The sequence below is a fragment of the Triturus cristatus genome, chromosome 3_2 (assembly GCF_964204655.1).
Source record: "Triturus cristatus chromosome 3_2, aTriCri1.1, whole genome shotgun sequence".
Taxonomy (NCBI): domain Eukaryota; kingdom Metazoa; phylum Chordata; class Amphibia; order Caudata; family Salamandridae; genus Triturus; species Triturus cristatus.
Window position 1 is genome coordinate 842,285,107 of NC_140584.1, and position 23,478 is coordinate 842,308,584.

The 23,478-nt window shown below is 46.9% G+C and overlaps 1 protein-coding gene across 2 annotated transcripts in view; it reads right to left on the reverse strand.

The window, feature by feature from the left end:
• Positions 1-23,478, reverse strand: part of SEBOX (SEBOX homeobox) — a 293,980-nt gene that overhangs the window by 113,665 nt on the left and 156,837 nt on the right. The window lies entirely within an intron of this gene.

Consider the following 23,478-nt stretch of genomic DNA (forward strand, 5'->3'; position numbering starts at 1 on the left):
TGAGAAAGGCACCTCAGAGTCTACGTACTTCATAATCTCCATAGGAATCATCTTAGTGGACATCACAAGAACTACTAAGACACTCATAACACTTACTTGAGTTCTCAGGTAGGGAACCTATCACAAACATAGTATCCTTTTAATAAGAAGAAACTAGATAATGCAGTCTGACTATTGCTATTAGGTTGGTGTCCTATTGTTGCCTCGCAGGTCGACAACAAGAGCCCACCAGCGTCCAGTATCCGGCCCTCCTCCCTAAAACCTAATTGTTTAGCTTAGTGATTCTATAAATCCACAGGAAATCAAGTAGGGTTAAAGGAGGTTGGTCCATAGCGTCTCTGCGAAACCAACGGTGCACGTACAAGGTAAGAGTGCATGGTTATTCTGAAAGAAGGCTAAGCCCATGAAAAATGTTTCGCCCAGACACCATGGATCAAGCTTAGCAAATCTCTTTACAAGATATCCCCACCATGTTAACTGATATTAAATCAGAAAACGCGTCCTTAAGCAGAGATTTATCAACACTGCAAAATTCTATGCAGGAACATTCGGCTTAGGGTTTCTCCACTACGCACAAACCTGTTCGTAAACCAGCTACTTTTCAACCTAATTTTAAGTCAGCAACGCAAATGTTTCATTCTTCTAGTGCCACTTCTTCCACTCAAATTCAAGTGTAATCACAGTATCTGTTCCGTTAGCTCCCCCAGAACATTTTCTTGGAGACAGCAACAAGTTCACGATTTTCTTGAATCAATGCCATTTGCATTTTATCGCTAAACCTGCAGCCTTTCCCTATGATTCTTCCAAAGTGGCCTTTATTCTGTCATATCTGGGAGGGGACGCAGCTTTATGGTCAGTCCCTTTAGTGGAACGTGAAGATCCATTACTATATAACTTTAGTTGTTTTAAGGCTACAATGAAAAAACTATTTGCCAAACATGTGTTTGTACAATCAGCAGACCATGAATTACTTAATTTAAAACACGGCTCATCAGATCTATTACATTATATTTCCATATTCAACCAGTTGGTTATTGAAGCAGAATGGCCAGAAGAAAAACGAGTCTCCCTCTTTTATAGAGGCCTACGAGATGAGCTCAAGGATATGATAACTTAGATTTTAGATCCTCCTGATGATATTAATGACTTTATCGATCTCGTAGTAAAACTAAACCATAGTTTGAAGGAATGTAAAGGGGAAAGAGGCAAAACAGAACATAAAATGTTTGTCTTTAAATAAAGAACTTATCAAAAAACAGAGACCTCTAGTAAGCTTGATTTAGGGGAACCGATGCAAATAGGAGCTACCGGGGACACCTCACTAAAAAAGAAAAAGAGAAACGTCGAAAATTGAACCAGTGACTTTATTGCGGGAAAACAGGACACTTCGTAAAAGAATATCCTACTCGTCCAAATAAAGGGAAACCCAAGTCAGCAGAAGTAGCTGTCAGTCAATTATCGGAAAACTAGAACACTCGATGAAAGACGAGGTCAGTTTGTCGAGTATATTTTCTAGTTTGGCCTCCTAGCTCCTGCTGCTTCCTACCACCATCTTAGCTTTCAGGTTACACTAAGGTCAATAGATAACGACACACATACCTGGTCATTAGATGCTTTAATTGACTCTGGAGCTACGGGAAATTTCATTGATACACAATTTTTACAAAACTTAGGGTTAAGAACCGAGTCTAAAGCCCATCCCGAAATCATGCGTGCAGTAGATGGGAAAGAATTGACTTCAGGACTAATACAAAATCATACGGAAAGCCAAATTATGATGTGTTCTGCAATTCATAGTGAAACAAATGTATTCGATGTCATAGATGCCCCTCAGATTCATCTCATTTTAGGAATTCCTTGGTTAGTTCAACATAACCTAAGAATAGATTGGATCAAGAAAACAATATCATTTAATTCTGAACATTGTATCACCCATTGTTTTCGACACAAAGTTTTAGAAGATAAAGTACAAGGTTATGATTTTCCAAAAGAAGCACAAAGTATCTTACTCATTGATGGTGTTCCAAAAGAATACGTAGATCTTTTAGATGTTTTTGACAAGAAAAAAAATACCTTACCACCACATCGGGATTACGACTGTCGAATTGATTTCATGCCCGGGGCTTTGTTACTCTATAGCAGTATATATGCCCTTACTGAGAAGGAGAATGAATATCTGAGAACATACCTTGATGAATACCTGGCTAACGGATTCATACGACATTCCAAATCCCCGGTCTCTTCTCCTCTATTCCTTACACCAAAGAAGGGGGGAGAATTGCGCGTGTGCATTGATTATCGTGCACTAAATAAAGTAACAGTAAAAAAAGTTACCCCATGCCTTTGATACCCACATTGTTAGATCAGATGAACAGGCAATAATTTTTACCAAACTTGACTTGCGTGGAGCTTATCACCTTGAAAGAGTCCGAAAGGGTCATGAATGGAAAAAGGCATTTCACACTAAATTTGGCATTTTCGAATATCAAGTCATGCCCTTCAGACTCTGCAACGCTCCCACAGTTTTTCAATTTTTTATTTCTGAGGTTTTGCATGAATTCATTGACATCTGTTGTGTTGTCTACATTGATGACATACGTATATATTCCAATTCCGTATCAGAACATGTAAAACAAGAACAAGCCATTCTTCAAAAATTGTTGCAAAATTCCTTATATGTCAAATTGGAAAAAAGCATGTTTCACACCTTCAGAGTAGATTTTCTGGGATACATAATTAGTCTGTCTGGAATTAAAATGGACCCGAAAAAGATCGAAGCAATACTTAACTGGCCCAGCCCTTCGTCTGTGAAACAAATCCAAAGTTTTTTAGGGTTTGCCAATTTGTACCGGCAGTTTATTCCCAACTTATCTCAAACGATTACATCAATTACCAAACTTCTTCGTAAAGGAGTAAAGTTTGAATGGAACAAATCAGTTGTGAAGGCCTTTTAAGATTTAAAGAAATTGTTTACTTCAGCTCCCATTTTAAGGTATCCCGACCCTTCTCTTCCATTCATAGTTGAACCTGACGCTTAACAATTTGCTTTAGGAGGTATTATGTCGCAAAGACATAAGGACACGGGACAAATGCATCCTATTGCCTATTACTCCAGAAAATTATCTTCTGCAGAACAGAACTACGCCATAGCTGACAGGGAACTATTGGCCATAAAAGCCGTTTTTGAAGAATGGCAACACTACTTGTTGGGAGCAAGACACCCTATTACAATTCATACAGATCATCGTAATCTGCAAAGCTTAAGAATTGTAAAAGCTCTCTCAGCTCGCCAACTTCGCTGGACATTGTTTTTTAATGATTACAACTTTGTTATTACCTTTCGACCTGGAAAAGAAAACAGTAAAGCTGATGCTCTGTCACTCATATGTTTAGATAAAGGAATCATAAATCTTCAAGAAGACCTTAAAACTATTTTACCCACACACTGCTTTCAAGCCAGCATTACACATTCAGATGTGATATCAAACATACAAAACAAATTAAAATCAAAAACTGTTTCAGAATGGCAGTAATTGTACCCATTGTTACAATGGAAAAAGGAAACACTATTTATGAATGAAGAAATATTTGTGCCTTCTACGACTTCCCAAACACAAGTTATACAACTACATCACAATACTTCTTTGTCTGCTCATCTTGGGATTACCAAAACATATCCTTTAATTAAACAAACATTTTGGTGGCCTTCCATGTTTAAGGATATTCAAGAATATGTTGAAACCTGTGTTACATGTACTCAGAACAAATCACACCATCACACCCCTAGTAGTTTATTACAACCATTACCAATACCTCCTCAACCGTGGCATACTGTTTCCCTTGATTTTATAGTTTAACTCCCGCCTACAAAAAATTGTCTCACTATTATTTGTAGTCGACCATTTTATACGTATGGCACATGTTATACCACTAAAGAAACTTCCTTTAGCAGTCGAGTTGGCTCAAATATTTGTGCGAGAAATCATTCATCTTCATGGCATACCATCTGTTATAATTTCCTACAGAGGCCCTGAAGGACTGGGTTATTCTTAAGACCCAGCGGTGCCAGGGAACAACACCTGAAACCTTCGTGGGTTACCTGTTCTGGCGTACCAAACACAGAGACACGGGACACTTCCAGCGACGTCAGAGATCAGCGTTTATTTACTGCAGGGATACAGAGGTCACAAGAAGTACACAACGTGTAGGTTCTCGGAGACTGCTTCAAATTCGTAGAAGTGGATCGCTCCTTTTATACAGGTTTCGGCCATAGCACAGTATGGTGAACAAAGGTTACAGCTCAGTTCCCACAATAAACTGCAAAGGGTCGCATTCATGTTTCAAGAGGCCGGAACATAATTACAACAGTCTTGCCGGTTTCCAACTGTAAAAACATATCCCCTCCGCGATAAACACATTCCATCCTAACCATAAACGCATTAAAGAGGAAAGACGGAAAACAGATGTAAGGAAAGGACAAGGGTGCACAACAGGTTAGAAAAGAGTGTTGGGGCAATAAAGGAAACTCGATAGAGGGTCAAAGACCTCGTGTCTAATGTATGCGTGGCTAAAACAATAGACCGGCGCGGCAAGATGAGCCTCGAGCGGGGCCATCTGCTTTAGTCGCGTCATTCCCCTCATCATAAAAGTCACCTCAAAGGAACACGTGTCCTCCGTGTAAGCTTGAGAGTTCCAGGGTCACGAAGCGGACAAGAAGCCCGTTCGCTGGCTACCTGAGGGCAAGAAACAAAATGGACGCTGTATCTAAAATGGAACCCGAGGGCTCGGATGAACGAACCCAAAAATGAGGCGAACCATACGTGGCTGCATAGCGAAACTTCGTACACCCACTATACTCGTCATTTGCGGTTCATAGATACCAAACTCATCCATATTCGTCACCACTCAGAAAGTGGCGTCCCGTCTCGCACGGAACCTCAGACGCTCCTTTTGCCCTCATGTAGGCAAGCACTAGTCAAGATCGGAATCTATATCGATATTCATCAGATCGTTCAGCTGCTGCTGGAACATCATTCTATCCATCAATGTCTCCTTGGTAACAGATGGCCGCCCTATACACGTCGTAGCACATAGGCCACATAAGGCAGGACCACACTGCACACAAAGACAACACGTGAACAGGAATGCTACAACAGCCCCTACGATCATTAGAATCTTCCAACCCCAGGTTGACATCAAGCCCCAAAACCATCCTAGGAGCGTCCAATTACCTTCGTCCACGTGTATGGACTCGGAAATCTTGTGCAACTTCGAGATGGCTTGATAAACAGTTGGAGCATTGTCAGGAATAAAAATGCAACAACTCGAATGGATAATTTTACACACGCCCCCTCTATCTGCAAGAACAACGTCTAGAACCATACGGTTCTGCAACGTCATGAGTCTATCCGCCTGTAGTTCAGCTGTTAGATTACCAAGGGCATTTGCAGTAATATTAGCAGTCGACTCTACCACACGGGTCAACTGTCTTAGGTTCCTACTATTAACCATAGGTCCCCAAAACGGCAAGAAACCCTTAAAGAAGTCTCCTGCTTCTTGACCAGCAGTATCCTCTTTGCTAATAACGCCTCTCATGACTCTAGTTTTGTGGTAGTCCGAAGCGACTGTGAAGGTTGGAGGCAAAAGATTCGCAATATAACAGGTACCCGAAAAATCGCGGGGTAACCACGTATATGCGCGTTCATAACACACAAAATAGGTGCCCTTAGCAGTCAGAAAAACAGGGGAGGAGAGCATCGGTAGGACGTACGTTTCAGTGCAAGCACTGTTCCCAAGTTGTGCTCTCGGATTTCGACCCAAACCCTGCAAACAGAAATTTCCAAGGTGCGGTACAATCCATATTGGGGACGAGCTCTTAAGTTGTCTATCACCCACTGACGTACTATACTCAGTCTCGCTCAGATCCTTATAGGCCTGCACTTCTTCATCTGGAATGAGTGATGCATCAAAAACATCTCTATCCAGATCTGCTATGGCTATCGCCAAAGGCTTGTGGTACGGCCCAGGACCAAAGTTGACAGACCGTGGCTCTCGACTGGGGTAGGAATCTAGTGCACTGCGAAACATAGTTTGGAATGCTCGAGCTGAACCCTGGGAGCTGTATGGAAGGACCAAATACGGAATACCCCTATCCATAGTGTGTGGCATTAACCCACACACCCAACAATTGGTAGTATTCACCACCAACTGATGCTGATGTAGGAGTTGAATAAAGGAATTATTCATAAATTCCGCACGTCTAACCTGCTCATGTTGAGGCAAAGGATGAAAGGAATGTGGGGAAACAGTGGTGAGGGAACTTAGGTTAAGAGCAGAGGTAGGTGAAGCAGAAGGCAAGAACAACGATACTCCGAAGTACACTCCACCCACCAATAACATAGATACAGTTAGAAACAATAGGAACACCTGAAACAGAAAACATTTTGTTTGTACAACCCTCCATAACTCTGATCTCTGCGCTGACACCCTTTCTTCGTCCACTAGCTTAGAGAATGCCATCCTCTACAAACCGTCCGTGACGTACTTGACGCACTTCGTTCTGAGTGGCGATTATCAATCCCCAGGAGTTCCCAGAGATCGACAAAAGTAACCAACCTAACGTCAGAAACCTGCTAAACAGAAAGAAGTACCCGCACGGCCCTACGGTGACCCGGATGGCGAGGTTTCCTCGATTTATTACAAGTCTCTTAGCAGTGGAAAGCACGAAAAACTCAGAAAGAAAGGATGTAATTGTTCATAATATTCGTAACGTTAAAGACCACTATACTGTCAATTTTTATTAGTCCTTGAACGAAGAAAGTATCGACTTCTTCCAGGTCGAGTTTGCTCTACGAACAATTGTTCAGATGGCGCAACAGTGTTCAATGAAACAGATGACGAGTCAGACCTTGGGTTCTCTGCTACTAATGACTCCACCTGTGGATCTGACAATGACGAATCCTCCTCCACAGGGTGAGCGTCGCTAAATGGCACAAAGCGCAAAGGAGTCTCAGTTTCTGCGGCCGAAATCCCAGTTCTCACCCAACAGTCGGTTGGTAAGGGGATCGGTACCTTCTTTGTGTGGCTGGCATGAACCCAATTTTTCCGGCCCGCCAGTCGAACCGCTGTCCTCGTCGTCAACAAGACTTGGTGGGGTCCGACGAATCTTGGCTCCAAATTACGCTTTCGACCAAAGTTTCGGGTAACCACCCAATCTCCTGGCCGAAGCTGGTGTCCAGGACCCTCTGTCTGCGCTGGTAGAGCTTCAAAGACCTGTTGGTGAATTAACCGTAGTTTAGTGGTCAAATCATGCAAGTAATCGATCAACATTGGATATTCAAGACTATCAAAAGCCCTAGGTCTCGGGACTCCCCAAATATTCGCAGGGCGACCGAACACAATCTCATATGGGCTGAGCCCTACTCGAGAGTGTACAGTTGCTCTGGTCGATAGGAGAGCCAGAGGCAAGGCATCAGGCCATGACAGACCAGTCGTAGCTTGAATCTTGGCAAGTTTCAGCTTCAGGGTACCATTGTACCCTTCAACCAAACCCGCTGCCTGAGGATGATTAGCACTGTGGAATTTCTGACGAATTCCAAGGCCCTTACACACACTCTGCATTACACTTCCCACAAACTCACTCCCATTATCCGACCATACAATCCGGGGCATTCCGTACCGAGGAAAGTATTCCTTCAGCAGGATTTTTGCTGTGGACAGGGCAGTATTATCCTTAAGAGGATAGGCCTCAATCCATCTGGAGAACGCGCAAACCACAACCAAAACATACTTCAGATTATTGCATCTCTCCATATGGATGAAGTCCAGCTGGATAACCTCAAAGGGACAGGCAGGAGGAGCGAAATGACCAGGTGGAGTGGGGGTGCCTTTTCCGGGATTATGCATCAAACACACCATACAATTCTTAACCACTCTTTCGGCACACTTAGCGATACCATCATTCCTCCATACAGGAGACAAGAACTTACATATTCCTTTCGCACTAATATGTGACAACCCATGAGCCATCGTCACAACAGCTAATACATATGCGTCTGGTAACATCCACCTCTGGCATTCCGTCAGGTCAACCCAACATCCATGCATATCCAATTTCCCTGTACTTTCTTTCCACTTGGTCTTTTCAGCTTCCGTAGCTTCGTTCTGAATTGCTTTCACACTTTCAACAGTATTTTCACACATACCAGTCTCCGCCGGCCACCTCACTAAACTCGTGACATACATTCGAGTCGCAAGATTCTTAGCCGTTTCTTTAGCAATCTCATCCGCAAATGCATTACCACGACCGACATCATCCGTCACTTTCCGATGTGCACTACATTTGACGATCGCCACTTGTTTAGGCAATGTGAGTGCATCCAAAAGATCATTCACGAGATGCCCGTGCTGGATCTTTGTACCATGCGATGTCATAAATCCTCTTTCTCTCCACAATCTTCCAAAATTGTGCGCAACACCAAACGCATACTGACTGTCAGTAAACACATTCACTCGCTTTCCCTTCGACAAAACACACGCTCTTGTCAATGCAATTAACTCTGCCGCTTGCGCGGAATTCTGGTTCAATCTTGCAGTTTCCACAACCGTACTCAACGTCACTACAGCATACGCAGTCGTCACATCACCATTCGGCAACTTGAAGCAAGAGCCATCCACATACAAAGTACCATCGGGATCTGACAAAGGAGTGTTTTTCAGGTCCACACGACCTTTTGTTTCTTCCTCAGTCCGTAAATAACAATCATGTGGTAGCACATCATCTGATTCCATATTAATCGGCAACAATGTCGCCGGATTCAGTACATTACAACGCTTGATCTGTACGTGACTTGCCAAAAGGGTCAGCTCGTACCCAGACAACCTTGCACTCGTCAGATGTTGAGTCTTTGTCCGATTCAAGAGAGTATCAACTGCATGCGGAACCATTACTATGAGCATATTGTCCATGACCAGACCTGCGGACTGCCGAATAGACGCCGCAGCTGCCGCTGTCGCCCTCAAGCAACTTGGCAACGCTCTAGCCACCGGGTCTAAGGTCGAGGAAAAATATGCACACGGACGCTGCTTATCACCAAATTGTTGCGTTAGAACACTCAACGCACAACCGTCCCTCTCATGGACGTATAATGTGAAAGGCTTGCTGTAATCAGGAGTACCTAACACAGGAGCCGAACACAATGAATCACGTAATTCAGAAAAACTTTTCTGACATTCCTCCGTCCAAGGCAAAGGAGTCGAAACGTCCTTGCACGTGAGAGCTACCAATGGCTTCGCTAACAGTGAAAAATTCGGGATCCACTGTCTGCAGTATGACGTGATACCTAAAAAGGCACGCACATCTCTCTGAGTTGCTGGCACAGGCATTCGAGCAATTGCTGCAATTCGTTCAGGGGTCAACCTTCTTCCCGCCTTTGACAATAAGTGACCGAGATAGGTAACTTCTTGACAACAATATTGTAGTTTGGAAGGTGACACTTTATGATGTAAAGCACAGAGATGCTGTAACAAAGACACTGTAGCGGCTCTACAGAGCTGTTCAGTGTCAGCAGCAACTAACAGATCATCAACGTACTGAATCAAGGCTGCACCAGCCGGTAACACAAACGCGTCAAGCTGACTTTTAAGAGCTTGACTGTAGATTGATGGACTCTCACAGTAGCCCTGTGGAGCGCGTTTGAATCTGAAGCTACGACCACCTAATGAGAAACCAAACAAATCTCTGCTTTCCTCAGCAATTGGAATGCTAAAGAACGCATTCTTCAGATCGATGACCGAGAACCATGATGCAGTGGCTGGAATCAGAGTCAGTAAAGCTGTAATATCTGGCACCACAGGAAATTGCGGAACAACTACTTTATTCACCTCCCGTAAGTCGATAACTAGACGATACACGGGAGGCTTGGAGGGATCCGTTCGTTTCAGAATAGGCAACACGGGACTATTGCACACATTACCTCGTGTCTCCTCAATAACATCCTTGCCGATCAGATCATAAATGATCGCTAATAGTGCCCTTTCACCATCAAGGGAAATACGATACTGAGGTATACGTGGCAAACGCGCACCAACTTTTAGGTGGACAACATAAGGTGGTATATCCAACAGGCCCACGTCATTGGGAACTGTCGCCCACAAGGAGTCTGGAAGATATCTCAATTCCGATGGGAGCTTGTCGATCGATAAATACATAGGGGAAATCACGCTCTTACCCAACGTGAGCTCCACACCCGTAGGAGAACAGTACAAAGTCGCATGTAACCTTTTCAACAAATCTAAACCCAAAAGATTCTCACCACAACCAGTAGTCAAAATCAAAGGAGCTTCCAGCTCATGAGACCCGATTGTAAGGGGCAAAGGGCTAGAAACTGGATTACTAACGGGGGCGCCAGAAAATCCAACGGAAACATTCGTTAAGCCAGACAAAGGCGCGCCAGGGAGTTTTGAATGCATGATGGAACTTTTTGCCGCACCAGTGTCCAACAGAAAAGGCTCAACAACGCCCATAGTGGCTACTGCAACATATGGCCCTCTCTGATCAACCGGAACTGATACTTCTCCCTTCCTTTGTCTATGGCTGTCCTAGTAGATACCGTCCGCATCAACATCACACTCAACATAACAATCATCTACATGATACTGTGTAGACCGGCCGGACGGCAGGTCGCGGCGATCGAAACAATTTTGCGAATCCGAAGACGTCGCAAAGCGTTCGGCCTGATTCTGGGTAACTCCGCGACCTCTACCACGAGAAACCTGTTGAGGGCCACTACGTCCTCCTCGAGCCGACACACCATTGTTCCTATCACGGAGAACCGGACAGTCAAACTTCAAATGGCCCTCCCCACGGCAATATGCACATTGATTATAGCCCAGCACAAGGCGAGGCGCAGGCGAAACATTTCGCGGCTGTGATCTAGAAAACTGTGATTGCGATCTGTTTGGCTGCTGTGTATCACTGAAATTCGGACGCGGTGGGTAGGCTTGCTGCAACAAGACCTTAGTTTTGAGATCCTTCGTTTTCTTTTCTGCACGCTCACTTTCCTCCTTTTCTCTATTCTCGTAATATTGGGCCGTAGCCAATATTTGGGCAGTGGTAGAAACAGCCCACGCACTCTCAGAATTCTTCAACTTGTTGCTAAGGTCGGGCAACAAATTCGATACAAACTTATCAACGAACAGCCGCTGACCACCCTCGGAACCCATGTCCTGACCGCTATGGTCAATGAACGCTTCCTCAAATCTCGTAAAGAAATCGGAAACACTTTCATCTCTCTTTTGCCTGCACGCCGATAATTTGTCCCAATTGACGCGCATCGCAGGCATAAGCGTTTTCATGAGGGTAATTATCCTCTGGGGCAAAGCCACAATAATCTGTTCGGGTTTAGCCCCACCGACCTGCCGGGCATCTGCCGCTGTAAGGGCAGCCCAGTCACCGCCTAACTCGGCCACGTGATTCTCGTGACGAATTTTCGCCCAAATCGGCTGAGGCACCACATTGCCAAACAACATATCAACATCGGCTAGGTTCATAACAGTAGCATCCACCAATTGGGACAGTTCTTTATAGTACCCTGCAGGATTCTTACGGGGATCAGGTAGGGATTGCTTCACTTGCAAAACTTCCGATCGCTTCCAAGGGAGGTGTATCCACACCCTCTGGAAATGGCCTGGGACAGGAGGGTTAGCAGCAGAGTCACCTGGCATCCATACCGGGGGGACTTCCCGCATAGGATATTGGCCAGGTTGTGCCATCCATTCCGCGGTCGCGTCCTTAAACAGCGCACGCGGTTGCACTGTACATCGAAAGGATAACAAGCGTTCCAGAGCCTCTCGAACTTTGTCACCTACAATGACACCCGTGGCAAACCGAAGCTGTAGCTCGGAAACCTCAGGTGGTATATCATCAGCTATATCATCGTCCCACTCCTCTTTCAATGACTTACACAATTCTTCGAACACAAACCGTTGCGTGGGCACATTAAACTGAGAAAACGTTTCGAACACTACACGTGGGGTGTATTTAACAGGGTTGCGAATCCACCTACGTGCAGTTTTCACCAACGATTCACGTTCCCTACCATCAGGAAGCTGACTGCGTCTTTGAGCGATATCTGAAAGAGTCGAGCCAAGTATCGGCCCAAAAAGCGGAGAATAAAGAGAAGCAACAGCAGTCAAGAGACGACTACGAACAGAAGGAGAAGAAGACGAAGATGCAGGCGTAGCAGCCATAGGGGTGGAAACGGTAGAAGTAGACGCAGCAGCAGGAGTAGCGGGAACGACAGGCTGAGGAGGAACTTGGAAAGGCACAGTAGGGAGAGAAGCCGGGACAAGAGGATGTACGATCTGTGGCCCAAGGGGATTCGGGAGTATGGGAGGAACGGCGGGCTGACCAGCAGCCGCCAAACCAGCGGGTTGAGGAAGAGGTGGACGAACGGGACCCATAACATCAGGAGCATAGGGAGGTGGCGATTTCATCAGATAAGACAAAAGCGAATCTTCCACCGATTCTTCTCCTGTCTTATCGGTCGTAGAAGGTAGCGCCGGATAACATTTGTCCACTGCCATGTGGTGAAGCCGAGCACTAACTTCCTGCTCTTTCTCATCTTTATCTAACTGATATTGTTCTGCATTGCGCATCACCGTAATAACACCTTCTCGTTTATTTTTCTTATTCTGTTTGATTTCTTTCTGTTTGGCCTCTTTCCGCCATAACCGGAAGGAATCAAACATGGCCGGCCTAGCTTTCTTTTTAAATAATTTAGCTTCCAAGTTATCTAAAATAGCAGTCTCGAAACTACCATGAGGTGGCCAACTAAGGACACCATCCTTTTTAGTGTAACGAACCCAATATGCATTATATACGATAGGACCCACGCCATGGCGACTATAGAGCTCGTAAAGCGGAGTTCCAGCCGGAGGTATCGGACATGAGTCCTCCAGCCGGGAATCCATGCTGCAACATTTAAGAAACCCAAACAAAGTACTACGGCCAGGCATCGTGCACACTAACCGAGTATACAAACTTCAAGGGCTATCGGATTACGATGTCCTCGCAAAAATGCAAGACCCTCGGTTTTTGGCAATTGCAATCGTCAAATAAAACCCAACAACTAAGACCCACGAATACTATGGAACCATGCAAACAACAAAGCAACACTGGGAGCGACCCACAAATACTTAACTGAAAGAACAATGGCGTCACCAGGAAGGCCCGTTGATCGTCTCGCCGTTCAAAGGACTACGCCAGGCGCCAAAACAGGTCGACAGTCAGGGCATCGGTCCGTCGCAGCCGTCAGGAGGCGGGGATCTTCGCGGGAAAAGACGTCGGGCCACTTATTTCGACAACTGGATCGATGAAGCGGGGTGCACCTTCCCTCGGAGATTTCACACGAAGTTCCTCACGATCGTCGGGCTTTGGACCGGTACCGTTGATGTCGCCCCACGTTGGGCGCCAACTGAAGGACTGGGTTATTCTTAAGACCCAGCGGTGCCAGGGAACAACACCTGAAACCTTCGTGGGTTACCTGTTCTGGCGTACCAAACACAGAGACACGGGACACTTCCAGCGACGTCAGAGATCAGCGTTTATTTACTGCAGGGATACAGAGGTCACAAGAAGTACACAACGTGTAGGTTCTCGGAGACTGCTTCAAATTCGTAGAAGTGGATCGCTCCTTTTATACAGGTTTCGGCCATAGCACAGTATGGTGAACAAAGGTTACAGCTCAGTTCCCACAATAAACTGCAAAGGGTCGCATTCATGTTTCAAGAGGCCGGAACATAATTACAACAGTCTTGCCGGTTTCCAACTGTAAAAACATATCCCCTCCGCGATAAACACATTCCATCCTAACCATAAACGCATTAAAGAGGAAAGACGGAAAACAGATGTAAGGAAAGGACAAGGGTGCACAACAGGTTAGAAAAGAGTGTTGGGGCAATAAAGGAAACTCGATAGAGGGTCAAAGACCTCGTGTCTAATGTATGCGTGGCTAAAACAATAGACCGGCGCGGCAAGATGAGCCTCGAGCGGGGCCATCTGCTTTAGTCGCGTCATTCCCCTCATCATAAAAGTCACCTCAAAGGAACACGTGTCCTCCGTGTAAGCTTGAGAGTTCCAGGGTCACGAAGCGGACAAGAAGCCCGTTCGCTGGCTACCTGAGGGCAAGAAACAAAATGGACGCTGTATCTAAAATGGAACCCGAGGGCTCGGATGAACGAACCCAAAAATGAGGCGAACCATACGTGGCTGCATAGCGAAACTTCGTACACCCACTATACTCGTCATTTGCGGTTCATAGATACCAAACTCATCCATATTCGTCACCACTCAGAAAGTGGCGTCCCGTCTCGCACGGAACCTCAGCCCTCAATTTATTTCCCATTTTTGGCATAATCTAAGTAAGTCACTAGTCATTGAAGTGCGTACTTCTTCAGGTTATCATCCCCAAACTGATGGGTTAACAGAAAGCACTAATCAAACAATTGAACAATACTTGCGTTGTATGCTGGGAACTTGTGATCAAGATTAGTGTGATATTTTATGGGCATTGGAATTTGCTTATAATAATGCAGAACACTCTTCCATTGACATGTCACCATTATTTTATGCTTATGGTTATCATCCAAAGAACATCCCTGGACAATTGCCTTCTTCATTACCTGTTCCTTCAATTCATGATTATGTAGCTAGATTGACAACCATTCAACAACAGGCTCAATTGTATTTAGCAAAAACAAAAGAAAATCAAAAGAAGACAGCAGATCTCCATCGCTCTAAACAACCATTATATGACATAGGGGACAAGGTTTGGTTGTCTACAAAGCATCTGAGTATAAAAGGAAAGAAAAAGTTCTTCCCCCGGTTCATTGGGCCATTCCCAGTAGGAAAAATTATAAACCCAGTTAACCTAAAATTGACTCTTCCACCAAAATACCATTGTCATCCCGTTTTCCACGTTTCTCTTCTGAAACCACACAACCCCATGACTTGCATGAAACCCTCCTCCTATTGACATTGAGGGTGTTCCAGAATTTGAGGTTAAAGCAGTATTAGATTCTAAGAGAGAGAGGGGAACATTCTATTATCTAGTGGAGTGGAAAGCGTATGGTCCCGAGGAGCGATCTTGAGAACCCCTTGCACATTTAAAAAATGCTCCACGTGTAGTAAAGGCCTTTCATCTTCGATATCCTGATAAACCAAAACCGATTCCTATGGTTATAGGGGGGATTTTGAGAGGGGAGTACTGTTGTGATTACTCTGCCTTTGAAACAAGCAAGAATTATTTATCCAGAGAAAGCACCTCAGTCTACGTGCTTCATCATCTCCATAGGAATCATCTTAGTGGACAACTACAAGGATGCTTATCACACTTACTTGAGCTCGTAGGTAGGGAATCTATCATAAGCATAGTATCCTTTTAATAAGAAGAAACTAGATAATGCTTAATTCACAGTCTGCCTTTTGCTATTAAGTTGGTGTCCTATTGTTGCCTTGCAGGTCGACAAGAGCTCACCAGCGTCCAGTATCCAGCCCTCCTCCCCAAAACCTAATTGTTTAGCTTAGTGATTCTATAAATCCACAGGTAATCAAGTAGGGTTAAGGGAAGTTGGTCCATAGCGTCTCTGCGAAACCAACGGTGCATGTACAAGGTTAGAGTGCATGGTTATTCTGACAGAAACTAGAGTAAATGTGGATTATATACCATAAACAGGGGAAGGAACAAAGCAGATACTCTTCACTGGGTGGGATAATCCTCACCTCTGAGTCCTTTATAGAATTGAAACCGAAGATGAGGATTATGCTAGTGTGAAGCTTGCTCATCCACATCCAACTCTTAAAACTTAAAGTAGAATATCTTCAAGATGGAATCTGAGCAGGACCAATCTGCTTCATTCATTATGTCTGCCAAATGAGCACCTATTCTGAATGACTTAGAGGCCATTGCTCCTCTTGCTGAATGTGCCCAAACACCCTGGAGTTTATACCAGCTTCCTTCATGACCCAAGGTACCCAACAGGCTATAGTGGGTGAAGCGACTGCCTTGTGCTGTTTATGTAATGTGATGAGGAATTTCTGATCGCCTGGTGGACGAATATCTTCAGTCATCTCCTCATAAGCCTTGAGGCACTGTACCACACACCGCCTGGGGCCATCCAGGAAGGCTGAGTAAGAGATAATCCTAGTATTAGAATTAGTCCGTCTACTGACTGTAAAGGAGACCCTGTCTGGGGAAAACACTCTACCGCTAAGATCAAGTGCTGCCATATCTGAGACCCGTCTGCAGGACACCATACTTAGAAGCATTACCTATTTGCCCAAAAGTTCTTTCTGTGACAGAAATCTGTTAGGCTTCCAAGACAGAAATAGGTTAACAACCTAAATCACGCCCCCAAGAACCAAGTAGCAAGGTTCCGGGGGAAGCAATAGGCAAATCCTCTGAAGCAATCTGGAAATTAAAGGATGCTCGCCCACTGAGGAACCATCAATCAGGGCATGACCTGCAGGGATAGCAGTTTGAAAGGCATTAATTGAACGATAGGCCAGCCTATGCGAAGGCAGGCTGGACAAGAAATTGAACACCTGTGCCAAATTGCCGCCTATGGGATCAACACCCCGTCGCCGACACTAAAGCATCCATAGTGTCTAGGCGAACTGGTCGCGGTAGATGGTGCTGTCAGGCCAAGCCTTGGACAGGAGGATCTCAGCTTCTTTTGTTTCCAAAGTCCTGGGATTGTCCAGAGTCCCCTGTAGTCCTCCATACCATCAGGTGCAATGAACCCTCAGTCACTGTCCGGTGTGGAACACGGTCCAGATTCAATAGAAGATTTTGGAAGAGGGGAAGACAGATTGGAGAACCCCAAGAAAGTCCTATCTGAACTGGAAATCAAACTTGAGATCTCCAAATGGGAGTAATCACTTACACTTTTTGACTCCTCACCTGGGCCAATACCCTCGTGATCATTAAGAATAGGGGAAACAGTAGCCCCTTTCCTGACTCCAATCTTGGAGGAATGCACTGATCTCTACTGCTTGCGGATCCGGTCTCCAGCTAAAGAACTGGATTATCTGGTGGTCCAGATGGAGGGGCATAGAAACCTAAAGAGAATGGGCCCCACCTGTCCAAGATCATGGAAAAAACCTGAGGGTCTTATTCCCACAGGCTCGATACATGTACGTGGCGAGAATGCCAATCCGCCACCTGGTTTGCTTGGCCAGGAATATACTCCGCTGTGACTGATACATGATGTTCCAGGCAGAACTGCCAAAAGGTTTACACCAGATCTGACAGGGCTTTGGATTTTGTTCCTCCCAGATGGTTAATGTATCGCACTGCCAATACATTGTCCTTCTTGAGGAGGACACCAGATTGGTCCAACTCCAAACCATGAAGTAGCTGGAGAAGATCTTCAAACAGTTGATAGATAACCTCTGTTCTTGTTGTGACCATCTTCATCCTGTGCAGATGTCCCTACACCTCACACCCCATGGCTGTCCTGGTGGCTTCTGACTCTATGACAAGGTCTGGAGTAGAACCGAAGATTGCTCTCCTGTTCCAGGCCTCCAAGTGGGAAAGCAACAAGCATATTTCCTCCTTGGCCTCCTCCAACAATGGCACTCATTGAGAGTAAGTTAGGCCCTTCTGAAAGTGGTGCACCTTAAGGCGCTGTAGTACCTGCTAATGTACAGTGCCCGGGAAAATCAATTGGATAGAGGATGGCAGTAAGCCCACTAGACGAGCAATTTTCCGAGGGATATGTGCAGTCTGGATAGCGTTTTTTACAATTCATGTTGGATCTTCACCACCTTCCTGGACTGAAGGCTCAAAGATGTGGTGGTAGAATCTATTACGAACCCCAGGAATGTCGTTCTCTGGGAGGGTGTCAGGATCGACTTCTTCTCATTGATCCCAAATCTTCTAGGAGGTTCACCGCTGTCTGCAGTTGAAGGGACAGCTTCCTGGGGCACTTGGCCAGGAACAGAATGTCGACCAAATAGGTGTTGAGCTGTATCCCCTGTGCACGCGTAGGTGTTCCACCTCTGGCTTGGGAAATTTCGTGAAACACCAGGGAGCTGATGAGAGTCCAAACGGTAGGGTGAGAACTCTAACATTTGGCGATGATGGGGAGGGAAGACAGGGATTGTCAAGTAATCATCCATAAGATCCAGACAATCCATCCAATTGAATGGTTGTAAGACGTCTCTGAGTAGAAGGATCGTTTCCATTTTGACTTGTTGAACTCCCTGAGGTTGATAACTGATTACTGCCCACTGTTGCTTTAGTCGACCAAGGGATGTGCCACTGATGGGCAAATGACCCTTTGTCTAAGAGGGCCTTGACCTATGTGTCGATGAGTCTGGCAGTGTCCTTGGAAAAGCTGATTGGTCATGGTCGGGACTCTTGATGTGGGAAGCTATAGAACTCGATCTGAAATCTCCAGGCCATTTCTTGGACCAATGCGTCTGTTGTGATAGAGACCAAGGCCATTGTCTGGAAGAAGGGTGAAAACTCATCATTGGTGGAGGTGTGGTTAGCTTGTCCTTGTAAGCCTCCTCCACCACAGAATCAGTGGCATCTGAGGGAGTAGAACGATGTGAAGCAAGTGCTATCCTGCCATTGGCCATGCTTGGAGCCTAGTCCCCTGGAGGGGTTTTGGGAGGAACAACTGAGGCTTGAGCAGCCCACGCCATGACCGCCCCCTTGGAAAACCTATGCGTTGAAGTCTGCTTAATGTAGGACTGGGCTATGTCCAAGGACGTGAATATCGCCAAAAACGTCCCCAACTCCGTAATGAAGGGTTTGTGAAACAAACCACCCAGGGCCACTTCTGAGGAGGCGAGGTCTCCCAACTTTGGGTCTACCTAAATAAGAAGCAGGCATCAGCACTCTGTGGAGAGCGTGCAGTTAGCATTACCCAAGAAGATAACTGCATGCTGAGTCCATCGGAGAGGACATCAGGAGGGCCTACACCATCTAGAAACTTGTCTTGGCAAGAGCGCTAAGACCTATCAATGCCATTCTTGGGGTCCTTCATAAACTTCACCAGGAAGGTGGCCATCCTGGGATCGTTTGTCTGGAGTAGGGGCAACCTTTCCCTCCAATGAGGCGCGAGGGCATACCACCTGGAGAAGGCTGCGGGATTCCTTTTCCAGGGGCATACGCAAGTGCCCTGACATGTACCTTGCAACCTTATCAGTTGGGGCCCAGTCAGAGGCTGTAGGATGTATGATGTTGTCTGGGTCTAGCATATCTGACACAGTATCCAGAAGGAAAGTCCCAGGGAGAGGAGAGAATCAGGGGCTAGGTGTCAGGGCCTGAAGCGGCCTGCCTCACCATCAGCATGCACATCGGAGTCATCTCCCTGCTGGTTAATCTCCCTGCTGGTTATCTGGTGGTCCGGGCTGTGAAAGCCCTGGAATACAATCAGAAGGCTCAGTGGGCCTGCCTGGGGGCAAAGCCTGGGCCAGAAAGGCCCTCGTCAAGCATGCAAATACATTATGATCCACCCCTGTGTCTCATTTTCTATATGGGGTGGGGTATCTGGCCCCTGGGAATCCTGAAAGCTGCTAGGTCCAAGCTGGGGACCTTGGCTCATTCATGCGCTATCTGTCTTGAGAGTCATTGTTCAAGAGTGGCCACAGCCTTAGAGAATGCCCAGTAAATTGAGGCATCCAACACCTCATAATTATCCTTATCCCATTGAAGGAAGGATAGGGCTTCCTCCTCAGTGTGAGTGCTCTCAATCAATCAATCAGGATTTATAAAGTGCGGCAAATCACCCGTGAGGGTCTCAAGGCGCTGGCTTTGCTAGCTGCTTTACGCTGCTCTGTTCATTTGACGTTCCTGAGGTGCAGGGGATGGTCGTTCCAGGTTTTGGCCACCAGGAGCAACAAAGCTCCTGTTGCTCCTGGTGGCTATTGAGCTCCATCTAGCAGGCAGAGGACTGCAGTGCATTGTCCACAAATATGAGGGGAAATGAGCAGGCGGGTAAGGAGCACACTAGTGCTCCCGTGATACAGAAATAAACAAAATCTGTGAAGCACACTGGGTACTCAATTTCCTTTAGTTTTTTTTGCTGGGTTTTATATATCGGGAGCTCGACCCGAAGGTATTAGGTATCAGAGAACTTTACATGAGCACCAGTTGCGTTACAGACAGACACATTCGTTAGGCACGGGTAGATTAAGTGGTTTGCCCAGAATCAAAGGGTGTTGAGCGTTGTTGCTGAGACTCGAACCCGGGTCACCAGCTTCGAGGTCAACTACTCTAGTCGTTAGCCAGATCCTACCCGCAATCAAACAATTATCACATCTATTAACTATTTAAGAGTAAAAACCAATGAGAGAGCATTAAACATGACTTATAGGAGGCTGATGAGCAGCGAAATAAGAAGGAGCTTTAACAGAGACAAAGGACTTTATTGGGGCTTGATTGAGCAACCAACAGCACAAAATGTCACTTTATAATGCCTTAGATTTTTTTAAAGTGTATGATACCGGAGTCTCTTTTCTATCATCATTGGAATTTAAAGCCAATTTTAAAAAGTGCCTGCATTCATAATTCTTTAATCAAGATAATACAAATTACATTATATTAAAAACACTATTACATTTTATTAGAACTTTATGCTTAGGGTAAATTAAACCTCTTCCTCACTGAAGCAGTTTCGTTACGCTTAAACAAACATATTGCTAGATTTAAATTTGGCCTGTTTGATATTGGTGAAATAAAATTAAAATTGAAAGTTATCTGATGCACATATTACTGCATGCTCTGTTCTTATAAAACATAATCTCTGGTGCACATTATGGGGCCGATTCCAATCATGGAAAAAGGCTGTACGAATAGTCGTACGGAGCGTTTTCTCCATACGACTCGTACCAGGTAAACTCATTCTACAAACTAGGAAGTACGATTCGTACAGAAAGCCTTTTTCTGTACGAATCGTACAAAAGACCATACAGCAAAAAAATACCCACGATTTTGATCCGGAACTGCTTGTACGCGACGTCCACACGTATTTCAACAGCGTTTTCCGGCCCAGCAAGTACGATTCGTACCGACGTCACTATGTACCTCGCTGTGATTACGGGAGTGAAAAAGTGCCGGGAAAGCAGAACCCTACGCCACGGAGCCCCGGTACGTGACGTACAGCCATGAACCCCGTCGTACGTGTCATCCCGGTCCTCTTGGCCTACGACCTGGTGCACCGCACCCTACGCACACGCTGCAGAAGGTAAGAACAACATGCGTGGGTACGGTGCATACCACACATACCCCTACGGCGCCATGACAACAGGGGTAGGGACCATACCCACGCATGAATACGTGGGTCCGGTGTGCACCCCTACGGCCACATGAGTCCTCAGGTACGGACCGTACCCACGCATGAATGCGTGGGTACGGTGCGTACCATACGTACCCCTACGGCACCATGCCAACAGTGGCAGGGACAGTACCCACGCATGAATGCGTGGGTACGGTGCGTACTCCTACGGCCCCATGAGTACTCAGGTAGTACCGTACCCACGCATGGATGCGTGGGTACGGTGCGTACCCCTACGGCCCCATGATTAATCAGGTACGGACCGTACCCACGCATGAATGCTTGGGTACGGTGCGTATCCCTACGGCCCCATGATTAATCAGGTACGGACCGTACCCACGCATACATGGGTGGGTACGGTCCGAACCACACGTACCCCATTACGGCAGCAGGAAATTTTGGATACGAGGCGTACACACGCCAGGAATGTGGGCATAGAGGACTGCCCCAGCATGTTACCTACAAATTGTTGTGTGTGTAGGTCCTGGCCAGCAGTGTACAGCTCCAAGGGGGTGCGTGGGTGGGTGCAGAGGCCTCCCAGCAGTGCCCAGACATATGAGGGGTGGGTGCAGAGGACTCCCAGCAGTGCCCAGACATATGAGGGGGGGTGCAGAGGACTCCCAGCAGTGTCCAGACATATGAGGGGTGGGTGCATATCACTCCCAGCAGTGCCCAGACATATTAGGGGTGGGTGCAGAGGACTCCCAGCAGTGCCCAGACATATGAGGGGTGGGTGCAGTGGCCTCCTAGCAGTGCCCAGACAAATGAGGGGTGGGTGCAGAGGACTCCCAGCAGTGCCCAGACATATGAGGGGTGGGTGCAGAGGACTCCCAGCAGTGTCCAGAGATATGAGGGGTGGGTGCATATCACTCCCAGCAGTGCCCAGACATATGAGGGGTGGGTGCAGAGGACTCCCAGCAGTGCCCAGACATATGAGGGGTGGGTGCAGTGGCCTCCCAGCAGTGCCCAGATATATGAGGGGTGGGTGCAGTGGCCTCCCAGCAGTGCCCAGACATATGAGGGGTGGGTGCAGAGGACTCCCAGCAGTGCCCAGACATATGAGGGGTGGGTGCATATCACTCCCAGCAGTGCCCAGACATATGGGGGGTGGGTGCATATCACTACCAGCAGTGTCCAGACATATGAGGGGTGGGTACATATCACACCCAGCAGTGCCCAGAGATATGAGGGGTGGGTGCAGTGTCCTCCCAGCAGTGCCCAGACATATGAGGGGTGGGTGCAGTGGCCTCCCAGCAGTGCCCAGACATATGAGGGGTGGGTGCAGAGGACTCCCAGCAGTGCCCAGACATATGAGGGGTGGGTGCAGAGGACTCCCAGCAGTGTCCAGACATATGAGGGGTGGGTGCATATCACTCCCAGCAGTGCCCAGACATATTAGGGGTGGGTGCAGAGGACTCCCAGCAGTGCCCAGACATATGAGGGGTGGGTGCAGTGGCCTCCCAGCAGTGCCCAGACATATGAGGGGTGGGTGCAGAGGACTCCCAGCAGTGCCCAGACATATGAGGGGTGGGTGCAGAGGACTCCCAGCAGTGTCCAGAGATATGAGGGGTGGGTGCATATCACTCCCAGCAGTGCCCAGACATATGAGGGGTGGGTGCAGAGGACTCCCAGCAGTGCCCAGACATATGAGGGGTGGGTGCAGTGGCCTCCCAGCAGTGCCCAGATATATGAGGGGTGGGTGCAGTGGCCTCCCAGCAGTGCCCAGACATATGAGGGGTGGGTGCAGAGAACTTCCAGCAGTTCCCAGACATATGAGGGGTGGGTGCATATCACTCCCAGCAGTGCCCAGACATATGAGGGGTGGGTGCATATCACTACCAGCAGTGTCCAGACATATGAGGGGTGGGTGCATATCACACCCAGCAATGCCCAGAGATATGAGGGGTGGGTGCAGAGGTCTCCCAGCAGTGCCCAGACATATGAGGGGTGGGTGCAGTGGCCTCCCAGCAGTGCCCAGACATATGAGGGGTGGGTGCAGTGGCCTCCCAGCAGTGCCCAGACATATGAGGGGTGGGTGCAGAGGACTCCCAGCAGTGCCCAGACATATGAGGGGTGGGTGCAGTGGCCTCCCAGCAGTGCCCAGACATATGAGGGGTGGGTGCAGTGGCC